The sequence below is a fragment of the Lithobates pipiens genome, unplaced genomic scaffold (genome assembly GCF_037356315.1).
Source record: "Lithobates pipiens isolate NorthernLeopardFrog02 unplaced genomic scaffold, aLitPip1_a1.2 Scaffold_18, whole genome shotgun sequence".
In the NCBI taxonomy this organism is placed as follows: domain Eukaryota; kingdom Metazoa; phylum Chordata; class Amphibia; order Anura; family Ranidae; genus Lithobates; species Lithobates pipiens.
The window spans coordinates 490,767,492-490,782,306 of NW_027507758.1; positions in this window are offsets into that span (position 1 = coordinate 490,767,492).

Genomic DNA, 14,815 nt, shown 5'->3' on the forward strand with positions numbered 1-14,815 from the left:
TCACATGGAGCAGAGATCAGCGTCACTTGTTGTTAGGCAGAACGGTGAGATGCTGTTTACAACGGCATCTCTCCATTCAGCCGCCCCGTGAGACGGGGTATGCCAACGGCGATCGAGTCCGCGGGACCCGCGACCGGACTCACGGGGGTCCCGACCAGCACGCAAGCGCGCCGCCGGCAGCGCGCTCGCGATGGCAGGGCGGCATTAGAGATTAGACGTACCTGTACGCCAATATGCCTGCCCGTGCCATTCATCGGCGTGCGCTGGTCGGAAACCGGATAATTGCATGAGATGGACTCCATCCTAAAACTCTCTACATTGTAGTGATGAGGAGATTGCTTTCATTGACACATTGCTGTATAGGGATGGTGATCCTTTTAAGAGGTGTTAAACAGACTGAAGGGAATTCTTTGTCACATATCAAAGTTTCCATCCCAAATCATTGTCCCCATCTCCCATCTCAAATGAGATGTTAAAGTGAGGTGCCCCTAAAAAAAAAAAAAAAAAAAAAAAAAATTAAAATCAGCAGCTACAAATACTGCAGCTGCTGACTTTTAATAATCGGACACTTACCTGTCCCAGGGTCCAGCGATGCGGGGGAACGAAGCCCCCCCTCGTTCCCCGCTCCGCTCACGGCGCCATCATTCGTACTGTCGGTACCCGGCTTGTAAATAATAAATAAATCATTAATGATAGCCAATTAAGGCTCAAGCAGCTGCTACTAAAAAGGCTTACTCAAGGCAAGCTTCAACATAAATGTAACCATATATACACAGTAATTGAATCAAAACTAGCTACAAGAACTTATCTGTGTAAGCAGCGCTGGAAACAATAATAATAATCATCAAACAGTAATCCCCATAAATAAATTACTAAAAAATGACTATAATAATAGTCAAATTAATAAAAAATCACTTTAACTGCACTAAATGGTGTAAGTGTCACAGTCCGAAATACAGGTAGTTAGCTTATATTATCCCATAAATGAGATCACTAATGCCGCGTACACACGAGCGGACTTTTCGACAGACTAGGTACGACGGTCTTTCCGACGGACTTTCGGTGGAGTTCCGACGGACTTTCCGAATGAACGGACTTGGCCACACACAATCACTCCAAAGTCCGACGGATTCGAACGTGATGACGTACGACCAGACTAGAAGAGGGAAGTTCATAGCCAGTAGCCAATAGCTGCTCTAGCGTCGGTTTTCATCCGTCGGACTAGCATACACACGAGTGGATTTCTCAATAGGAACTGGGTCTGGCGGAGTTCCGGCGAACAAATTTCAAACATGTTGTATTTCCAAAGTCCGTCAGATTTTTGGACAGCAAAGGTCCGATGGAGCCCACACACGATCGAATTGTCCGACGGATTTGCTCAGTCGGAACTTTGCTGTCGAAAAGTCCGGTCGTGTGTACGTGGCATTAGAAAGTCCTTTCAACCACTCTGCAATCCTGGAACATGGAGAATATATCCCCCTATAGATTAAATTCTTACCGGACTGTGCTGGAACTTGAGCATATATCACTGGATCGTTTATGGTTCCGGATCTTAACCCAGGTTGCTATTTACCAGGATGGACTGCCGACAGGATGAACAGCTCTTTTTTACTCTATGGGCACCAGCTCGCAGACAACCAAATAATCCTGTCTAACAGTATGCGTTAAAAACAGGGGTTTAGTCCATACGCATTTGCAAATGCATGCGTGAGCCACAGAGCCATGTCACGGCACCTATAGCAACCTGGGTTGAGTTCTGGAACCACAAACAATCCAGTGATATATGCTCAAATTCCAGCACAGTCTGGTAATAATTTAATCTATAGGGGGATATATTCTCCTTGTTCCAGGATTGCTGAGTGGTTGAAAGGACTTTCTAAGCGATCTCACTTATGGGATAATATAAGCTAACTACCTGTATTTTGGACTGTGACACTTACACCTTTTACTGCAGTTAAAGTGATTTTTTTATTCATTTGACTATTATTATAGTCATTTTTTAGTAATTTACAGTATTTATGGGGATTATTGTTTGATGATTATTATTATTATTGTTTCCAGCGCTGCTTACACAGATAAGTTCTTGTATCTAGTTTTGATTCAATTGCTGTGTATATATGGTTACATGAATCTTGTAAATAAATGAGAGATACTATGGGAAATGAGGAATACATTTCCCGATACAAGATCCACCTAATTTGTTGGACTTAACTTTAATGAATTTGGATGAGAATAGAGGAATAAGAGTGAATAAGTTCCATTTGTTACAGGATAAAGTGTACTACCTACTAGTTTTAGTACAACCATGTAAAATCGATGAAGTAGGGACAATTTTTGTTTTGTATCTGAATACAGATGTAATCCTTTGATTTATTATAGGGCACCTTATCTTTACAACAAGCTTATGAAATTGGCCCTAAGAATTCAGGATGTGGACCGGTGGTTTTTGAGGAAAGAAGGACACATTCACCTGTTTTGGATGTGTCCAAAGCAAAACTCCTCTCAAAAGGAATACTATAAATCATACCCCAGAGAGGATCATTAGTTAAAACACTTGCAACTATGTTGCCTGTCATTTTGTGCAGGAGACATATAGTTAAACAACTTAATTTTCAGATCTTGATTTAATGGTAAGTGGGTAGTCTATATTTTTCATACAGCATGCAGGTCTCTACTAGGCCAACCTCAAAATGCATGTTTATGGTAAGGGCTTTTGTAAATGAGATAATGTCTGTACTTCTGACTTCCACCTGAATAAAGCTTTGCATGGCTTAATCAGCAGTGATAGCAAGTCCATGCCTGGCCACTGTAATGGAAATGTGTAGTAGTGAGGTCTAAAAAAAAAATCAATAAACTATTTTTTTTTAAGCAAGATAAATGTTGCATATAATGATCCTATAGTCCTATTTCCAACCAGCTGGAGCCTGTTGTTTACAGTGCTGAGTAGCTTAAGCTGAAATTCACACACCCCCTCAGTTAGTGCAGTGACTCTTCCCCTTAAGGTAGTAGTAAAATGGAGATCAGTAAGGAGTACTAGTGAGTTCTGCAAGGTACAAGGGAGATTGACACTCCTGGATATGTTGATCTTCCAGCAGTCTTCAGAGGGCGATTTCTTAACAACCGAGCTATGGTCAACAGCACAGGTGGCAGAAATAGTACCCTTTTTTCTTCTTCTTTACAGGAGGGTCATTTGTAGAAACAAAGTCACTTTAACTCCACACTTGCCTGGGTCAGTGATTTAAAGTATATGTAAACCCGGAGACTTAGATATGATATAACCTGTGCAATAAAACAAGCTAGCTAATGGACATGATGCAATTAATTAAAAAAGCACACCTCCCCACCTCATCTATACAGCACTCTAAGGCCCCTTTCACATGGGTGTCAATCCCTATCACCCCCTTGAAAAGCAAACCATGGTGGACCATTTTTAGAGGCAGTTTGCCTCCTGAATGCCTGTTTTGTTTTGTTTTTTCAGCCAAAAAAGATTTTGCATTGAAATACCATGCCATAACCATAAGCCAAGCATTTGGCTTGCAGTTGCTGCGTGGTCCCACTTCAGTGGGGGAGTTTGGCAGGCAGGGGGCCTGTCAAACTTGGCATGTGTAGATGGACTAGGGTCTTTGGACTATAAACAGTAGGATCTGTAGTGTGCATAGAGCAGTATACATGGCCGCAAACCAATGTGCACTGCTTATTTCAAACTAACGGAAGTATGGGGAAAGGGAGGTTCAGGAGCTCACAGAGGATGTTATAATGAGGCAGAAAAACACAATAGATTACAGGGCCATTAACCACTTCCTGACTATAGCTGAATGATGGCTACAGTGCGGTGGGCTAGTTGTGGGAATGTGTCATATGATGTCATCTTGTGGTCGCGGCCGCCACAGGGTGGGGGCGACACGCACTGTGATCGCTGTCTGTAGGACACAGCTGATCACAGATCAGGGTAAAGGGCCAATCACAACGGCCCTTAACCACGTGATCAGCTGTGTCCCAACAAAGCTGATCACAATGTAAACACAAGCTGGTTATAGGAATTCCTTTCCTCACACTGACAGCATGAGAAAAGGAGAGCTGATAACTGGCTTGTGTGAACGGGACAGCTATACTGATAATCAGGGCACTGATTATCAGTGTCTTGATTATCAGTTCAGTTCCAACAGTGCCCACCAGTGCTGCCTATCAGTGGCCACCAGTACTGCCAATGAGTGCTCATCAGTGCTGCCAATGCCAATCAGTGCCCATGGGTGCCTCCTCATCAGTGTCACCTATCAGTGCTGCCTATCAATGCCCATCAGTGCCGCTTCATCAGTGCCCATCAGTGCAGCCTATCAGTGTCCATCAGTACAGCCTATCAGTGGCCATTAGTGCATCCTCATCTGCGCACATCAGTGAAGGAGAAAAATTACCAACAAACTATGAAAAACTTCTTTTTTTTTTTTCAACATTTTTTTTTTGTTTATTTAGATAAAAATAACAAAACCAGTATTGAATAAATACCACCAATAGAAAGCTCTATTTGTGTGAAAAATTTAAAACAAGTTTTCTCCTCTATGGGGGGGGGGGGGGGGCTTTCAAATAGGGTGAGTAGCCAATGAAATATGAAGCAATAAAAGTACAATCCTGTACATAAATCTTTTACAGGAAACTGGGAAACATCATATTAAATTGTGTATCTGGTACAAATCACACTTGTTCCACTGCACTAGGCAACAATGCAGCAGATATATATCCGACACGTTTCAAGATCTTTGCTTATGTAGCTTTCTCTTCCTCAGGGGTATGTGCGATTAACGTAAAACATAAAACACATCTGTAATCAAACAAGATTAAATTACATGTATATACTGTCCTAATAAAAACATTCTATAATGCATCATCTAATTACATTTACTATCATTTGAAAGCATATGCACTGACCATACACAACATAGGTGTTCCAGTATCCAAATTCTATTTTGCAAAAACAGTGTACGTATAATGTGTATAATATGTGTGTTGTATAAGGTGATAAACATTTCATTTGGGTAAAGTGTAGCATAACCGTGCAATTGTCATTCAAAGTGTGACAGTGCTGAAAGCTGAAAATTGCCCTGGAAGGGGGTAAACGTGCCCAGTATGCAATTGGTTAAGTGATGGATGTACTGTATATAGAATATTTTTGGGGACTAAAAATAATGTTTATTGTTATTTTTAATGTTATTAAAAATGAAGTGGTGCCAACTTATAAATAAGATGTAGTCGCTGATGGTTTCTAGCACAGCATTATATCACAGTCTAGTCCTGGCCATAAGCATTTTTCCCAGCAGATAACTGTGCCTTGGTCCTCTTGTGTTTTTCCTCCCTCTCCTGGCAGGGGGGTGGCTAACTTTCAAGCTTTTTTTTTTTTTTTCTAACTACACTGTATAAACTTAGAGAGGACATTCTCAGAGACAGACTAAAGCTGGGGAAAAAACACAGATGTTAGGAGTAAAGAGAAAACAAAAGCAGTCAGTGTCCTGAAATCATAACAAAGACGACTACAATCAGGAAGAACAAAGCCATTGCAGGCAACTTTCTCCAGTACAAACACTGCACAGGGTAATGATGTACATAGGCAAGGATGGAACTTCTGAACTGATCACTGCACAGACAGCTCTCTCATTTGATATGCTAGAGTATGGATAACCCTTTAAAGATTGGTATCACCGGTTCCCTCTGTAGAAGTACAGATGCAATGATCTCGGTGGCCTTTTCAATCAGAACCAATTCATGCTTGCCCTCAGCCTGTATGTCATAAATATCCCCAGCAGCTGACAAGGGAGGGGAGCAATGAATACTGATGACTCCCTCTGTGAAGGGAGCACTATTTCATGTCTCCAGCCAGTACACACAGTCTCAGACACTCACATCACACCACAAGCTGGCTTTGTAGATGGAACCAATGAATTCTGAACCTCTTCCTTTCAATAAAAAAAATCTGCTATAATTCACAATGGGTTTGTCAGCTTAATAGGAACATTATCTGATGTAGAAGCCAACTTGTTTTTCATTTTCAGATCTCCACATATTCTGTACAGGAAAAAGGAAGGCTATGTAATTGTTGCTAGATAAGCTGATCAAAAAGAGGGATAATAATTAAGTGCATCTAAAATAAAGAAATTATCTTTTCAACAAACATAGGGGGAGATTTATTAAAACTGGAGCACTCAGAATCTGGTGCAGTTGTGCATGGTAGCCAATCAGCTTCTAACTTCAGCTTGATCAATTAAGATTTGGCAATAAAACCTGAACCCTGATTGGTTTCTATGTAGCGCTCCACCAGATTTTGCACGCTCTAGTTTTAGTAAATAACCCCCATAGAGTTGGTCACAAGGATCTTTTACAAGAAAACCCCATCTAAGGCCAATCTGCAAAAGACCAAAGATATTATTATTATTATTATTATACAGGATTTATATAGAGCTAACAGTTTGCGCAGCGCTTTACAACATGGGGGCAGACAGTACAGTTAAAATACAATTCAATACAGGAGGAAGCAAAGGGCCCTGCTCGTTAGAGCTTGCCATCTAGGATTATCAGGAAAAATAGTGCCAATTGCCTAATCATAAATATAACAACCATTACTTTCAAGACAAACAAGTCCTCTGATAGTGTTTTCACCTTGAGGCTAGGTTCACATTGCTGCGATGCGGGAACGCCGCGAATCCGCGGCGTTTTCCCGCATCGCATACCTCCCGCCGGCAGTTCACACTGCCCTATGCGGACGGCTGGGGGTGTCAATGTTATGTTAATGACACCCCCAGATCCGTCGGCATATCGCAGTGCGATCTGCCGACTCGCACAGGAATCGGATCGCATGGTGTGAACCCCCATGCGATCCGATTCCGTTGCGGACCCAAAAAAGGGTCCCGTGCGAGTTTGCTGCGGGACCGCTGCGAGTTCAGCCATACTATCTGTATGGCTGAACTCGCAGCGCTACGGAGATCGGATGTGATTTGCTGTGCGAATCACATCCGGTTCTCCCCCCGCAGCGGTGTGAACCCAGCCTTAGAAAGAGCTTTGTTTAATAGGAATAACCCAGATAGTCTGCCAACTCTGATTTGGAGAGAGGGCCAGCAGAGCATCAGAATCAGTTCTCACCGAATACTATAAACAGCGTGTCCGCTCTGGCCTGAAGACATGCTTCAACATGGGAGCGCCTTACAGTGAAGGTGCCAATATACTTCTACTCTCTGAAATATTTAAAGTGTTTGTTAACTCAAATAAAATTAGATATCCTGGTCCTTTAAAGCAGATTAACCACCAGTGCTTGTGCCGCATACTCTGCCCCCTCTAAACTGTAAACAAACCTGCCTGAACCTGCCACTTCCTGTAGCCCCCCTCTCTGCATTGACCATGAAAATTGGGGCTGCTGAGCCCTGACCACTGCGGTCAACGTACATCCCTTCGTCATCTGCAACCCTGCTCTCAGCTCTCCTCCATGCCTGTGTCTCTGTCTCTGCCCCCCTCCCCGCTATTATTATAAATCAAATATTCTAAATAATCAGTGGCAGCCCCTCTATTAGAGCCTGGCATACCACGCTGTACATGCCTTTTATAAAAACGAGGCATGTAAATACCGATTTAGAGCACTCTTCAGCCCGGTCATATGACTCTCGGACAGTTTCCAGGGCTACTGCAGGAGAGGCTGAGCGGCCATGTGATCTCCCCGACTGACATCAGAGGGAGATCTCGGCCCCTCCTGCAGTATCCATGTATCGAAAATGTAAAGCGCCCGCGGATCATGTGACTGGCCTGAAGATCACCATAAAACAAAATTTACAAGCCTCGTTTTTTTAAAAGACATGTACAGTCTGTTATGCCAGGCTCTAATAGAGGGGCTGGCATAGACTTAATTATATGGGTTCAAAACCACTTTAAGGGCTTAGTTAAAAAATATATTTGAGGCAGGAAAGTTTCATCCCTGTTTTCAGAATTCTGGTCATTTCTATGAATATTTGGCCCATAAGTAATCCCATCTGTAAGGCAACAACAAGATGGTATCTACTGGAGTAGAATAGATACGTTTACAAATGTGGTCATTGCATGGCTGTGTTTGTTGTCCCACATGCACTTTGGGACCTAATAAGTGGCCATTGCCAAATGTGTTCAAGATTCAGCTGACAAATATGATACATAACAATCAGAGAACAAAACATAATATTCAGTTGTTGGGAAATGATTTATTGGGTTGCAGATTTTCAAATCAAACATTATTCATATTCTGTTTAGCACCAAGATAAGTACATTACTTTAGGCCAGGGTTTTTCAACCGCGGTGGCGCAAAGGGTCCCCAAGGGTGCCATGTAAAAATGACACATTACCCTGTACAGTCCGACCATGAAAGGGTTCCTGTATTAAGTTCTGTGTACAGAGATAAGGTAGAGCACATCCCATTCCTCCTCTGGGCTCTCTCCTCCTTCTATGCAATTATCTGTATTTTGCCAGAAAAACAAAAAGCTGTCTAAACTGCTCTCCTGCATTCTACCACAGATAACAGCATAACTTAACTTAGTAACCATTTCATGGTTGGACTGTACAGGGCTTTGTGTCATTTTGTGTCAAAGGGCAAAGAGGGGGTATTTAGGAAGGAGTAATTTGTGCTAGCAAGGGGGTTGTGTCAGAAGGGGGGATTTGTGCTACAAGGGGGATTTTGGAGGGGAAGGTTGTGCTAGACAGAGGGTATTTGTGTCTGGGGGGGTTGTACTATCAGGGGGTGGGGGTATTTACAACCTACTGACCACTTAACTCTGTCTTACAAATTACATTTATGGCTTTTTTACACCATGTTCAGTGCAGTATGTAGCACCCTGATGTTTAGGCAGGGCTGCTATTAAATTTAGTTGCCAGGCGATAGTTGCCTTGGCCAATGGTTAGGAGATCAATTGATTTGCCCCTCGTTCCGGAATTGTGCACTTCTCTCTTCTGTTACTAGGTGGCCGGGTATCTGGTGACATTGGATAAGACAACGGCATAGCAAGGACAGATTATGAATGAATGAGGTGTCTCAACCAATGGGCAGGGATTTTCTTGGGACCTATGGCCTGCTGGGTGAACCTATTTATTGAGGTGGAGTTAGGTGATCGGGGTTCTGTGCCACCAGGATGGCTGTCTAGGTGGATGTGTGCCCCAGGCTGATAGGCTGTAAGCCTTAGGCCTATCCTGGGGACATCTGGCTGCTAGGCTGTCTGAGAGCCTATCCAGAAGCAGGAGAGTAGCATAGGGTTGGGACTGTGGGCTTGTAGTCCAACCAGAAGTAACGGTTCTGCCGGCCAGGGAACCAGTGGTTGTCGGAGGTAAAAGGGAAGCTGTTGCTAATAAGGAACCATCCACCTTGCTACCGGAGACCACAGTGAGCTGAGGCCAGAACCAGAGCAGACCTATTCACCGTCCCCAGCAGGGGACAGTGAAGAAGTGGGAAAACTACAGCAAGTGCCAAGTCAGGGATCCAACGGGACAGCAAGGTGACACTTGTGGAGCATCAGTGAGTGCCAAGCCAGGGACCTAATGTGTCAGCGGGGGTGAAGCTTGAGGAATATCTGTGAGTGCCAAGCCAGGGATCCAGCAAGGAAGCAGGCGTGACACTTGAGAAAGATACTGAGTGCTACAGTGGAAAAGCTCAGGGGATCCAGTGGCTAGTCGATCTGAAGTCTAGTGAGAGAGAGACTGGGAGCTCATTGAGTGAAGACCCACAGTGAGAGAGTTTAGGGTAAGGAGAACTGTTCAAGTTGCAAATAGTTGAATACCATTACCATTATTAACAGCTACAAGATTGTTGCCATAGGAGACAGCGATCCTACCTATACAGAAGTGGTGTCCGGCTGGAGGCTTTCACCTGTATACATATAGAAGTCTCCGAGTCTGCAAATTTTCTTTTCATCTATCTAAGGGTTTTCTGGCCCTATCCCTCTCTCCCACATTTCTGTTCAAGCGACAGTAAATCTCTTTGCATTCAAAAAGTGTCTGACACCCACCTGTTGATCTTGCATTACACCCACCATGCCTTGTAACCCACGCTACAATGAAGGATGTCAGCTCTCCCTAACTCTGGAGGTAACCATTAGGCCTAAAGAGGCTGGGGACTTTGCTACAAGTTAAATGTGTAAAATTGCATGTTTTCCCACACCACACAAAAATGCATTGCCTTTTACAGTTGCGCACGGGTGCTATTATTCTTAATTGTACCCCCACTTATCAACCAATTGCATGTTTGTGTGAACTAGCTCTCAGACTGGTGTGCCCCGAGATTGGACGCAATTCTATAGAATGCCTTGACTAAAAAAGGTTGAAAAATACTGCTTTAGGCCACAGTACTTCTTAGAGTGGATTGTGGGACTTTAGCATTCATGTGCACAGTTGGTTACCGAAAGCAAAGATCCTGAAACATTTTTATGCCGTGGCTTCAAATGTCTGTTGTTTTCTGCAATCCTTAGACTGGATAGAGTAGGAGAGGGTTAAATCCACAGTTTTTCCCATCTGTGTCTCATTAGGGAGATGTCTTTTCACTTACTGTTTTGTAGACTTAACAGGAATTGAGAGTATATCTTTCAAATGAGAGCAAGATCCAGTCTTAGACAGTTCTCATGGGGACATGTGTCTTTGGATAATTTCCTGTTTCCTGTTCTGATGGCAACTCTAAATTTTAGATTTACCCTCACTTTCATTCCCAATGACTTTGATGATCAGGACAGTTAGGAAGAATCAATCTCTCTAATGGAGAAACAGACAGAAATGAGGACCTGTCAATGGTTCAAAGTTCAAACCTCTCACAACTCTATCCACAAAAAAAGTTTTGCCTCTCATTATGTTTTTAAGAATCTTTTTCCTAACAGAAGCCTATTACAGAAACATCACTGTATGTGCACATAAGACCTAATAAATTAGGCTGGGTTCACACTTTTGCGAATAGGATGCGGTTTTCTCTGCATCCAATTCGCATGTCAGGAGACTGTGACAGGCTCTCAATGGAGCTCTGGGACTGCTGTGAAGCGAATTGCACAGGAGTCCTGTGCGTTTTCTGGTCCATTCCAAATTTGGACCTGAAATGGTGAACAGGGACACACCGTACCCCTTCTGTGAGCGGCACCAGACCCCTTCTCTGAGCTGCTCCACAGGTGTGAACCCAGCCTTAATGTCTATTGGCCCCTTTGGACAAGGCCATTCTGACCTATAATCTGTTTTTCTTTAAATCGTTTATAAGACCCCTTTCACACTGAGGCAGTTTTCAGGCATTTTGGCTCTAAAAATAGCACCTGTAAAGCTTCTGAAAACTGCCTCTAATGCCTCCCTAATGTGAAAGCCCAAGTGCGGGATGGAAAAAAAAAGTCCTGCAAGCAGCATCTTTGGGGTGGTATAGGAGCGCTGTATACAGTGCTCCTACAGGCCCCACCCATTGAAATGAATGGGCAGCGCTTCCGAAGCACCTGAAAAGCGCTTCTGATATGCGATTTTAACCCCTTCTTTGGCTGCTAGAAATCTAAGCTGAGTATGACCTGCACCAAGTCAGGGTGCTATTGGAGTGGCAGGAAGAGATACCTGTATGCTTTCTGGAGGAAGAGGTACGTCTAGCTGAAGGGGTGATTGTTAGAGTGATCCCACTCAACGAGGGGGAGAGCATGCTAAGAGGCAGCCATCACCCATGGCTCAGAAGAAGGGCACTGTATCAGTGTGTGCCGACTCGCAAGGGGCCAATCCCCCCTCTCTTTTTACACAGATATGAGCCAACTAGTTGACAGCTTGGTGAAGTACGGGGCTGGAAATGCCACCCAGAGCTATCGGAGACTCAGGTTTTTCTCAGGGCAGTTGTCGACTCCTGTGGGGGAAGATGAGTTTGAAACCTGGATGAGCCAGGCCCTTCAGGCTATGGAAGAGTGGAGTGTTTCAGAGGCTGTGAAATGGCAATGGCTCAGTGAGAGCCGTCGAGGCCTGGCGGCTGATGTAATACATAATCTGAGGATGAGAAAGAAGACTTGTGTTGCCATTGACTACATAGACGCTCTCTATGCTGTATTCGGGAGAGTTGAAACTACCGCAGACCCGATGTACAAATTCAACCATGCACAGGGGAGAGTCTGTCCGAATACATATCAAATGCTACATCAAATTAACCTCAAAAGGAGTATCGATCCCAAGGGTATTGACCAAGCTCATCTAGACCAAGTTTTCAAGGGGCTTGGCCAAACCATCCTATTGTATTGAAGTTGTTACTGAAGAGAATCAATATGGTGCCTACATACCCTGAATTGATAAGAGAAGTACGAGAAAGTGGTGGCTCGAGCTGATCATGCAGTAATGGGTTTCTCGGATGAGGATAGTGGAACTGAGTCTGAACCGGTGGGACTGTCCATTACTGACACTAATAAGCCAGTAAGTGAACTTGGGTCAACCAAACTGATGGCCCAGATAGCTCAGACCCAAACCTGGATGTATCATGCTTTAATGCAAGTGATGGAGACCCAAGCGAAGATTCAAGAACAAGGGGCTCGTCAAGCGACGCCAAAACTTTCACAAGGGTGAGAAAAGATGTTACGGGTGTGGAGAAGGTGGACACTGTCGAGCTGAGTGTCCCAGGACTATCATCAGCCCTCAATTACTCACGGAAGTTCTGAAAGCCTTACAGAAGTTACTCTTCCCAAAGCCGGCAGGAAAATTCAGGGGACCTCAGTGAAGGAGCTGGCTGAAAATCCCAGAGGAAATCTGCACTCCAAGGTCAAGAAAAAATCTAAGAAGAAAAGGGGACATGAGTCACCTGTTGCCCCTTAACATTTCCTACCGAGGAAAACAAAAGAAACAAAACCCTCAGGGAAGGGAAGACAGGGGCAATAAATCAATGCACACCTTACTAAGCGAGAGTTAGACCAACTCCACTGCATTCAAAGAGATGTATTAGAGCACAAGCTATAGAGTCACCCGCTGGGAACCTGACAAAGAACCTAGTGGGGCCCTCCCCTATAGTCTCACACGTAGAGGGCATCTACACTCAAGCCCTACTAGATACTTAAACCCAGGTGACATTGCTGTACCAAGACTTTAATCACAAGTACCTGAAGCATATCCCTTTGTGCAAACTGAAGGAGTTATAGATTTGGAGCATAGGGACCCAGAATTGCCCATACAATGGATACATACCCATCAAGATAACCTTTGATACTGCCCTGGCTGGAAAACCAGAGACCTTTTACACATTGGCTGTTGTATATCCCCAACCCCCTGGGGCAGGCTTAAATTCCTTGTTGATAGGCACCAACACCAATCTTGTGTGGAGGCTACTCACTCCACTGGCCCTGGAGGGTGCTCCAGTAGGGAAGATCCATCTTTAACTGTGATAAGCTTTCCAGCAAGTGAAGAAGGTCCCGCAGAAGGGGTAGGAAGACTGTGGCAGCTAGATACCCATGAAAGGGTGTTGCAGCCTAGTGAGAGGGCCTGTCTGAAGGCCACGGTTAAACTGTCATGGGACCAGCCAGGTCCGTATGTGGTGGTGGAAGCTGACCCAGCAGAGGAGGAGGTTGGAATCGAATTGGTCCCAGAGATCATATCCACTAGGGCCTTGCTGAGAAGCGTGGAGGAGTTCCTATCAGTATGAGGAACCTCACTAGTCACCCAATCAGCCTAAAGGTTTGGATGGTGATTAGGAAAGTGAGTGCTGCCACCCCAGTGATGAGGGATGAACTAGTCCATAAGGGAGATAGAAGAGAGACTATTGTCCACTGTCAAAATCTGCCCTCCGGTTGGGAGGAGAGGATTAAGGCTTAAATAGCCTGATGGGAGAAAATGTTTTCCAAGAATTACTTTGATGTGGGCTGTGCCAAGAGTGCTCCACATCGAATTTGGCTAACTGAAGATAAGCCTTTCTGTGAAAGAGACAGGCAAATTTCTTTGAGGATCTTTGGGAACAGCTTACTGAGTTGTAGAGGTCAGGGGTCATTAAGGAATCCAGGAGCCCTTATGCTTCCCTATTAGTGGTAGTGAGAAAAAATAATCTGTCTCTTCGGATGTGTATTGACTACCAAACCTTGAACTGAAAGACTATCCCAGATCAGTACACAACCCCTCGCATAGAAGAGGCCTTGCAGTGCTTATCAGGGGCCAAATGGTTCAGTGTGCTGGATCTAAAGAGTGGATACTACCAAACACCCATGCATCCGGATGACTGAGAAAAGACGGCCTTCATCAGACCTCTAGAGTTTTTTTAGTTTGACCGAATGCCACAAGGACTAACAGGAGCCCCCGCCACTTTCCAGAGACTGATGGAGAACACTGTGGTTGATATGAACTTGGGGAAGTGCTAGTGTACCTTGATAATATCATCATGTTCGGCAGAACTTTAGAGGAGCATGAAGCTCGGTTGGAGAAAGTTTTCCACCGATTACATACAGAGGGGCTGAAGCTGTCATTAGAGAAGTGTCAATTCTACCAGATTTCAGTCATGTATCTGGGGCATGCAGTATCAGCCAAGGGAATAACTATGGACCCTCAGAAGTTGGAGGCTGTTACTTCCTGGCCTCGCCCATACACCGTCACTGAGTTTAGGTCCTTTTTGGGCTTCTGCTACTACTGTAGAAGATTTGTGAAGAGCTTCTCACAGATTGTTCGGCCGCTGAATGAGCTTTTACAGAAACAAACAGAGGGAGATCAGCAAAAGGCTCAGAATGGAGGCCCCAGTAAGCCCCGTGAATCCATTCAAGAGCAATAGACAGCGAAGCGTAAAAGGGCTTTTGAACGACTGAATGGGGAACCTTGTTGAAGCACCAGTACTGGCCTATGCTGACCCATCTAAACTTTATGAACTGCA